Source organism: Saimiri boliviensis, chromosome 13 (genome assembly GCF_048565385.1).
Source record: "Saimiri boliviensis isolate mSaiBol1 chromosome 13, mSaiBol1.pri, whole genome shotgun sequence".
Taxonomy (NCBI): Eukaryota; Metazoa; Chordata; class Mammalia; order Primates; family Cebidae; genus Saimiri; species Saimiri boliviensis.
In genome coordinates this window covers 49335372-49345934 of record NC_133461.1, presented here as the reverse complement: position 1 = coordinate 49345934, position 10563 = coordinate 49335372, and the positions used below count along the sequence as shown (strand labels likewise).

The 10563-nt window shown below is 38.7% G+C and overlaps 1 long non-coding RNA gene across 2 annotated transcripts in view; it reads left to right on the top strand.

The window, feature by feature from the left end:
- The first annotated feature begins 4344 nt into the window (after nt 1-4344).
- LOC141580937 (uncharacterized) overlaps nt 4345-10563 on the top strand; it is a 264632-nt gene continuing 258413 nt past the window's right edge. For both annotated transcript variants that reach the window (XR_012513363.1, XR_012513362.1), the window contains exon 1: nt 4345-5162. This is a non-coding gene — a long non-coding RNA (uncharacterized LOC141580937). The remainder of the gene's footprint in view (nt 5163-10563) is intronic.

Genomic DNA, 10563 nt, shown 5'->3' with positions numbered 1-10563 from the left:
TCTGTTCACCCACCTCAACCTCTCAAACTGCTGGGATTACAGGCATGAGCCATTTTTCGCAGCCTGTTGTCTGTTTTTCTTTTTGTTTCCTCCCATTTGGCCTGTCTTCTGTAGGCTGTTTTGTTTACTTTGTCTTCTCATTACTTTAGAACACAGACATCTAGTGTTTAATTCTGTTCATGGTTATCTCATAATTCTTAAGATATTTTCATAACTATTTGTTTATTGAAACAGCAACAAGAAGATTCTTGTTCATTAATTGTATTTTCTTTATCATATCTTTCTCAGTCTTTAGTAATTAATCTGGTTACATAAACTTTGTCATTAATGTATCTATACCTATTTCTCTTTTCAAGAAATTGGAGTTTTTAAGTGGTTGCATTTGTATTACCCTAATAATGCCAATGATTTTGAGTTCTCAGCATTAGTTTTATTCTCTGTAGTCATATTGTACAGTGGCTGTAGGAATGCTACTGTCACAGGTTGAAGGCCAAGAAAGTTGTTCCTAAATTCTCTAGTTTCTTTGTGCTTTAGAGCTAAGGTAGAAGTGAATCAGAATTCCACTGAATCTGGGCAGCCATCCAAGTGAGTAAAATTAACCCCTCCATACACAGTAGGCAGAATGATGAGGAAAAAGGCTGGGTGCAGTGGCTTATGCTTGTAATCCCAGCATTTTGGGTGACCAAGGCTGGTGGATCACTTGAGGTCGGGGGTTCGAGACCAGCGCGGCCAACATGGTGAAACGCCATCTCTACTAAAAATACAAAAATTAGCCAGATGTTGTGGTGCTTGCCTGTAATCTCAGCTACTTGGAAGACTGAGGCAGAAGAATCACTTTAACCTGGGAGGTGGAGGTTGCAGTAAGCTAAGATAGCACCACTGCACTCCAGCCTGGGCGACAGAGTGAGACTCTATCTCAAAAAAAAAAAAAAAAAAAAAAAAAAAAAGAGAATGGCTAAAAGTTCCTTTCTGCAGATGTGAATTCATTACATGCTTCCAAGAATCCTAGGAATAATCTTTTCTTTTCCCCTTATCCAAAGCTTCTTTTGGGAGCGGTGTGTTTCTATTCCTTGTTCCCTTCTTTTTCCCTCTCTCACTTCCTTGAATCTCCAGAACTGTCTTATGCACCACAGGCCCCTAACTTTCCAGTCTAACGTGTACTTTTGAAAGTAAGCCAAAATGCATGAGGATACTTATCTATGTCTTCACGGGCTGCCAGAACAAAATACCATTGACTGGGTGGCTTAAACAACAGAAATTTCTTTTCTCACAGTTCTGGAGGCTTAAAGTCTGAGAATGGGGTGCCAGCATGGTGGAGTTCCGGTGAGGGCCCTCCTTCTGGCTTGCAGATGGTGACCTTTCTTCTGTGTGCTTCCATGGCATTTTCATGATATATGGGTGTAGATCTCTGTCTCTTCTCATAAGGTTACAATTCTACTGGATTAGGACTCCACCCTTACAACCTAATTTAAACATAGTCCCTAAAAACACTATCTCCAAATACAGTCACATTGGGAATAGGGCTTCGACATGGGAATTTTGGAGGCATACATAGCAGTGCTATAACCCTTGAGGACTTCATTTGTGGTATAACCTAGGCCAAAAAGCACATCCCACTTTTCCTTAAATAGACAACTTGCCTTCATCTGTTAAGACTAGTTCGAGAGTCATCCCTGCCAAGAAGCCTTGATTGAATCCTTAGATGAAGCTACAAGCTCTGGAGCTGCATGGTCCCTTCCTGCCTATGAAGAGCTTTCCCTCATCTGTTAATGTTTGACTCTCTCAATTTACTCTACATTTTTCAAGAGCAGAGCTGGTTTCTTACTTACTTTGAGACGCTTAGTGCCTTGGGCAGTAACTCACTCAGAGTAAGCCTGTGATCAATGTTGGATAAACTGAAAGCACAGAAACAAGATCGTCCATGTTGAATGAGGCACCTGGAAATCTTAGGCAGACCAGAGGAGGAAAGGTTGTTGAAGAGGGAGGAAGTGGTACTGGGAAGGGCAGAGACCTGAGTCTTTGGTGATGGAGATCTGGATCTTACTGCATAACCACTAGGGCTTTTCAGGCCACTGACAGAGGACTCCCAAGTTTGTACCAGTTGATTTCAGCCCGAGCCTCTTTCAGAAATGCACATTTTGTGAATTAGTAAAAATTTGCCACAAAGGGAACTCATTTGCCATCTGACATCTGGGAAATTCTGCTATGTAGCTAACTTGCGTAGAAGACATATACTTCATAATGTGGTAGAAATCAATAAAACAAAATTGTCAGGGATCCTTAGAGAATAACATTAATCTCCTCATGCGATATTTTTTCATAAAATCTCTTAGCAGTAAAGACAAGGCCTCATGGTGGTAAGCATGTCCTTTAAAGATTAAATGAGGATCAGTGACCCTTGAGTTTGGTTAGAAAATAATAATATATTTTAAAGTCTAGTATGATAAAAAAGATTTGATGTGCCCTTTAAGAACATAACGATGAAAAAATTGCCACTAACCTAATTATTTCCACCATTGTTTTGCTTGCTATTCACATACATCAGAGGAAAGGGGAAAGTTCTGAGGGTCATATCTCTAAGCCAGACTCTTTTCTCTCTTTCAGGGACATACCAAACCCAAACTACATGCTCTTTTCTGATCGACAGCCTTTGATTAACAGATTTTCACAAGATGCTAAACATTTGGGGTGAAATGAAACATTCTTGTATTCATTTAACAGAACTGCTCTTTTAGTTGGTTTGCAAAGATTTATTTTTGAAATCTGAACTGCCTGCTTTTTTTGAACTTCTTGCTAATTTCCCCATTAGAAGCTCATGGTATTGCTCTTTTTAACACCACCTTCTCTGCCTTGTCTGGAGTGCACTCCTGCTTTCCTGGCTCCTGCTATGGCCTCTCTGGGAAGCTCTCCTCACCTGTCCTGGGTTTCCACCAATTCTGTGGTCACCTGGTCTCTTCCCCAGTATTGGGAGTCTAGCAGTGGAGTTGCGGTATGTCAGGAGGCACAGCACCAGCGCCCTCTTCATACTCTTACTTTCTGATCATCTCCCTTACCTAATCCATGCCAGCTCCATTTCTGAGCAACGTAAAGCTGAAAACAGCCAAGTTTTTCTCACTGGCAGAGTCTGAAGAAGGCTTTATCTTACCAAGGCCTGCTAGGTTTTGTTTTGTTTTGTTTTCCTTGAGGGCTTCAGGCTCAACTTGATGGCTCATGCCTGTAATTCCAGCACTTTGGGAGGCTCAAGCAGGAGGATCAATTGAGCCCAAGAATTCAAGGCCAACCTGGGCAACATAGCAAGAAAAAAAAAGAAGACTTGAAGACATAGGTAGTTTTCATATAAATTATCACAATCTTTTTAGAATACAGACAGTCCTTGGTTTAGGATCGTTTGACTCAGATTTTTTTTTTTTTACTTTACAATGGTGCAAAAGTGATATGCATTTAGTAGAAACTATACTTTCAATATCCATACAATCATCCTGTTTTTTCACTTTCAGTGCAATATTTAATCAATTACATAAAGTATTCAATGTTATTTTATAATAAATTAGCTTTGTGTTAGATAATTTTGCCCAACTGCTCACTAATGTAAATATTCACTTTTAAAGTGGGCTAGGATAAGCTATGACGTTCAATAGGTTAGATGTATTAAGTACATTTTGGCTTACAATATTTTCTACTTACAGTGGGTTTATTGGGATGTAACCCCATCATAAGTCAAGGAGCATCTGTATAATTTAGTACTTTTACATTTCCCTTTACTTCTATAAATATCTCAATTTGCTTTTTCAAGACAATTAACTAAAGACAGTAACTGTTTAAGAAAGGGAAAGATGTATTTGTCTACCTTATAAAGACATTTTTATTAAATCAATCTATTAGTCTATGAATTATTAAATAATCCTGCATATAGTATAATTTATGATTAACAAGATTAAATGAGTTTTTCTATGACTGGTGAATCTACTGATTGTGGTGATTGCCACTTTTTAAATTTAAGTAAGTTATTTTGCTGTATTATTTTTTTTTCTTAAAGCTGAAATACTAAATATATATAAAGGCCTTTGGGTCAGAAGTGGCTCTGATTCAGACAGCAGTTTAAGCTACACAATGAAGTGGTTTTTGTTGACAAAGAAGAGTTACAATTTTGCTTTTGATTTTGTAAATAAAAAGCCACCAATTTCTCCAGAAGTTCTTGTCACAATATTAGTCACATGTTGCTATTCTCTTAAAACCCATCAGAGAAATAATTTTAATTGTTTTTTTAAATAGTGGATTAACAAAAAGATTCAGGCCCAGGCAAGCATTCTTTTCTATATTGCTATAGTAATGACAAAAGTCTAGAGTATTTAGAAATATTTGAAACTATGAATGGATGCCCTGGAAAAATTACTTTCATTGACAACTGAGTTAACTATAGTACTGTTATTCAAAGCTCTATTATTTGGCTGTAAAAATCATTGTAGGTTAAAAATGGACTCACATTAGCTTCTCTGTAGGTATAGTATTTCACATACTTTAAAAAAGACTTGATTCTTTTCCAAACCCAATGATACAAATACTCAAAAAAATAGTACACACAAAATAGTTGTTCTGTGACATGAAATCTGAGGTTTATATTTTAGATACAGTAATATTTTTATTTGAAACTTTAAAAAACAACTCTGTAGAATTAGCTTGCCCATAAGAGAAATATATTAGCTAAGCATAGTTGAATGTACATTTCATAAATTTTATTTTGAAAAGAATTCTGGCTGATCTGTGTCTTTCGTTTTCTATGCAACTCTCTGGGAGGCCAGAATGTGACTATCATGGAGCCCTTCGATTTTAACAGAGATCCTTTCTCTATAACTAATTCAACGCATGGCTATATGGGTAATTTTGAACAAGTGGATCTTTCTCCAACCTGAAAGGCTGCCAGGACAAAGAGGGAGTGAGAAAAAGAGGGTTTCAAAAGGAGTCATAGAGAACCACAAAATAATCACGAAGCACTTCTGTATTGCCACAATCTCCTTACAGAAGTGCATTGAGAGGTGGTGATATGGAACAGAGAGGACGCATCATTGCAACAAAATACTCCATAATACCTGGGACAAGAGTTGGAAATGATTTTGTCGTCAAATAGAACACCAAAACTGTAGGAAGTAGGACTATGTCTGCTGGTAAGGAATTTTTAAAGAATTATTATAGCTCCCCTCATTATTTTTCAAATATTCACATCGCAGCGTAATATGAAATATTAAAAATATAAGACTAGAAATATAAAGTAGAAACTGCCATTTCAACTTTTATATATCACATTTAATGAAAAAAACCTTTCAGTCAAATACTACATTATACAAGTGCATAAATTATGATTAGTTACTGTGAATTTAGATATGAGTGTTTTATTGAATCCAATGTGTCAGAATAACTTATTAAAGAGGGCTCAATCCTTCAGACCTGTGAAATCCTCACAAATGCAATACATTCTGAGTTATAGCATAGTAGTAATACTGCAGTAAGTGGAAGGAAGTTTTGATTTTGCAAATGGCAATGGAAATCCTTTCATAGTACCCACGAAATGAAAACAATCTCAATAAATTAAAATAGTTTAAAATATGTAATGTATCTGTTAAATTTCAGTTAAAAAGGAAACCAAACAAGTAATAACTGGGAATATGGAAAGGAGCGATTCCTGGGAGTAAAGTGAAACCTTATTTATGACGGGGCCAGGTGTGACACAGGGTAACTTGTTTCTGAGTCCAGACATGTGGTCCTAAAGTGCTTACATATTCCTTATCAGAGAGAAAACTGATACTAGATCCTGGAGCCTGGCTGAGCCCACAAATGGGGATCCACTGGGGGTACATTGCCAGGAGATGGAATTCTATAACAAAAGCTCTACAATTTTAATATGTGTCTCTTTATCATGTCAGTTAGGCTGTGTCATGGGAGTTAAGTGATATGTTTAAAATAAGGTTTAATGCAAGAGGCAAGACCAGGTCAGGGATGGTTTGGAATTCATTCATTCGTTTTCAAGCTTTGTACATTTAGATGAAAATATGGATTTTAGAGTAAAAAATTATCCATACATTAAGTTGAAAAGAGATACCTATTGAAAGAACCCAAAGAAGAAAATCATGTTAGAGGTGTATTTTATGAGAATTTTTTAGTTGCAGAATGATTTTGGTGATTAAAGTTAGGGAGTACACTCAGGAAACTTATGGTGTTTCCCATTCAGGTGTGGCATGATAATATCTTGAAATTTTAACTAATATGTTTGCTTTTCTACACATCCTTCTTCATCCTTCTCTATTCAGTCAGAGGTTTTCAGGAAAATTAGGATGACCAAGACAGGATTGCAAAGAATCAGTCAATGATAAATTTTTGAGATGTAAAACAGATTTTGAAACTTGTTGAAGAGTCAATATTCTTAAAAGTTAATGGGGTTTGAATCACAAGCATGGTCATTCTTAGGGAGAAAAAAAGATTTATACAAAAATGCAGGGGTCTTTTCAAAAGTGGTAGGTTTAGAAGTCTATGTGTAGGCTGGGTGCAGTGGCTCACGCCTGTAATCCCAGAACTTTGGGAGGCCAAGGCAGGAGGATCACTTGAGTTCAGGTGTTTGAGACCAGCCTGATGAACATTGTGAAACTCCATCTCCCCTGAAAATACAAAAATTAGCTGGGCATGGTGGCAGGCACCTATAATCCCAGTTACTTGGGAGGCTGAGGCAGGAGAATCGCTTGAACTTGGGAGGCAGAGGCGGCAGTAAGCCGAAGTTGAAGTTGTGCCACTGCACTCCAGCCTGGATGACAGAGCAAGAACTCCATCTCAAAAACAACAATAACAACAACAAAAAAGTCTATATGTTATAAGTAATGGCTCAGGGGCCTGAAAACTGGACCTACCACCCTGCCCAATCCTAAGGTCAATTACTGGTAAGTAAAGATGATTGAAACTACATGTAGTTGGGGGGTTGTGAGAGAAAATATGCATTACCCAGGTTCTAGTCAATAGTAGAAAGAATCCAAGCCTTTAGGGAAACTCTGTGTTGGTCATGGAACGTAGGCAGTAAAATAAAGGGCTGGAAAAGAGCATCCAGAATATCCTAAGCTCTGAGCAGGCACTGTGGTCAGGCTAAGGAGAGAGCAGATGACCACAGAGATGGCTGGTGAGCAGGAGAGGACATTCTAGCCATGGATAGGATGAGTTGGGAGCCACAAAACCAAAGCTCAGCAATGTCAGTACATCTCCTCAGAAACCAAGGTGGGCGGAGGCTGATGCCTTCAGACCAGTGCTTCTCGAAGGCATCATAATCACTTGGAAGCCTTGTTAAAGCACAGATTACTGGGCCCTCAGCCAGAGTTTCTGATTCAATGGGTCTGGAGTGGAGCCTAGGATTTGCATTTTTAACAATTTCTTGGGAAGTTCTGACATTGCTGGCCAAGGACCTCACTTTGAAAAGCACTGTTCTAGACCAAATAGTCTAAAATGTTACTCACAGCCTGCTTGCCACCTTTCTGCACACATACCCAAAACTTAGATGACCCCTGGACAGAAGTGAGAGAGGAGGAGAAAACACATCCTGATAGCCTGAAAAGTCACCGAAAATAGACTGCGCTTACTCTCAAAAGTGCTCAGTAATCACCAGTTTGAGTGAGTGAATCTTGAGGGCCACAAAAATTTACCAACAGCAGAAATCAGGGCTCAAGGGCTAAATTCAGTGCAGTTGAAGAGAAAGAACTTGATCAGGTACACACCTAAGTCTTATTTTTTACTATGAAAATCAGTATCCCATCTGTACTAAATTCAGTACAGTTTGTACTAAATATTAGAACAAACACTGAACTAAATTTAAATACAAGTTTGGGATCCAGGAAAGGAAACATCCCTAAAGGATGTTTTTGTCCTTTGTTACACTAAATCTTTCTCATAAAAATTTTGCACTTTTTAGTTTTTTGTAGAGGCAGGGTCCTGCTGTGTTGCCCAGACTGATTTCAAACTTCTGGCCTCAAGAGATTCTCTCACCTCAGGCTTTCAAAGTGCTGGGATTATAGATGTGAGCCAATGCACCTGGCAGCATTGTGCTTTTTAACCTGCCTAGAAGTAAGATGTTGCTATAGCCCCACTACCACGATTGTACTACTCATCCTCTGGGCCTCCTCAAAGAACAGAGAAAGCAGGAGCTATGTCTGAGTGAATAGCCCTTCTGAGAACTATGAGAAGGCAGAACATCTGTGTGCTTGGGAACACTACTCCCACATTCCCAGTTCTCCATCTGGGCCCCTGCACGAACAGACTTACTGCCCCTTTTATGACTCGCTCAGGGGCCTCACACACCCACAGCAAATAACAATGTTCAGTCTCCAGTGAAGTGGGATCCTCTCTGTTCAAGGATCCAGTGTAAAAAGTAAGAGCCTGTCAGATGGCATCTTTACTTAGACAGCTGGTAGGGTTTGGCTCTTCAATTTTGCACTGGTTTGGCCCAAAATTGAATTGTGCATCTTTGCTTTTTGCATTTTCCCTATGCTGACAAGATCTATGTCAGTAATTTATAACTCTCACCAAAGCTGAGTGCACATTTATGAGATTTAGCTGAAATGAATCTATTATGTGTTACCTAATGTCCCTACATGTTTCAGCCTCTTGAAGCCAACTGTTTCTTTGATACATGAGCCTCCATACCAAGTAATTGATGGAAGACCAATGGCTTCCTCACTATTCCAGGGATTCTTCAGTGTGTGCAGAGTATATCTGCCTAATACATGGTATTATCTACGCTTCTGACTCTGAACTCCAGATCACGGCCCCCACACATGTTGCTGTTTTATATGTGCACTGCCATTCTCTACTTCTTACACTTCATCCAAAGCACAGACAGAACATCTTGTAGACATTTTTAAAACCACCACTAACCCATTCAGTTTATCCGTTTTTACAGCACTGAAAAAAATCAGCTTAGTTTTCTGTTGTAATTTCTACAATGTATGGAGATTTTCTAAAATGTAGGGGGCTAATGAACTAGGGTCGCAGCCAGAAGGAATAAGCCACTTGCTCCTGCCTATTAGCATCAGATGTCATCATTTCTAAGTCACAGGAATTCCCTTCATGAGAGCGGCCTTTCTTCTGAGAGCCTGGCCTTGTACCTTGGGATTGACTCCTGCTCTCACTGTCTCTAATAGGGCCTTCCGTGACATGTCTTTCTTTTAAATTCAGGGACTTTTCTAAATATTTTCTCCCTTGAGCTACCAAAATAAAATGGAAAATGGATTTTCAAAAATCGAAATAATTTATCTTATTTTGTCTCCTTTTAGTACCCAAGCACCTTGTATTTCATATCTAAAAGTCCCATTTCAATGTTTTCTCAAACAAAAGAGACACATATGTTGGCTAGGATTCATCAGAGATTAAAAGAAACCTATGCAGACCATCTTCCATCTTGAAAAATGAAATCTGTCACAGTCATCAATGCAGTGGATCAGCAAAATAGCCTATGAGATGGCTGAATAATCAATCCCTGTAGATTAGATTATGACAGAAGGGAAGACAGTTGACCTAGTCCTGAGGTGAGTTAAAGTGAAGATATACTGTTGTCCTCATGAGGGGAAATCAAAGATCTTCACTCTATTTTTTTCCTAAAAGCATATAGAAAAAGCATGAGCCTGATCAATATCTATATAACAATCTCAGTGTTTTGTTAACTAGTTTCAAAAAAAAGAGACCACATCTGCATAGTGGCTACAATTAGAGTCACTTCCTAATTATGTTTGTAGTGATCCATCAACTTTCTTTAAGGCCATCTATTTTCAGCCTGGTAAATAGTTAAATGTGGGTATGGCAAGAAACTTACATCTGCACACCTCCAGTCTTTTTTTGGTGGCACTAATTTGTGTCATTCCCAATTTAGTTCACTATTTGGAGGAAAGAGGCAGTTCAAGGGGCTAAGAAGCATCCCTTTCTAATATCTCGTGTTAAAATACAAATATGGCTGTTCTGGCATTGGCGGAGTATATTTTTGCCCACTGTGTACATTAGAAAAGTGAGGAAATCATCTCATTTTATAAAACGCACAGTCACCCTGGTTGATGACCACAGGTTCCTTTGAGGAATCTCTAGGGTTGTTTAGAATTTATTATTTTGGCAAAGGTAAAGAAGTACAGGGTACTTCTTCAAAGGAACCTGGCATACTTTTCATTCCAGGGCTCTGAATCTGGAAATTAGTAAGAGGCCATAATTCTTTATTGTGCTCAAACTCTAATAATGGGAGCTGTGATATTTCAAATTATGAAAACCAAGTAGCTAATAGGCAGCACTTCCATTCAGGACAGGAGATGCTATGATCTGTTAGCCATCACCAGTGACTCCTGAGGCATAAGCCATTTTGATCCCTGCTTTAACCTGCTGCCCACATTGGAAATGATGCCCACCTTGTTTCTGGCTTTCACACTAAAGTGCAGTCACTTGGTTTCTGCCACACTCCACAATCCTATTATCCTCACTGAATTTCGAAAGCCCATTTCAATGGGGGTAACTTCCTGTAGTTGACCTTGGCCACCTCAGTGTATTTCCTAGTGCTTT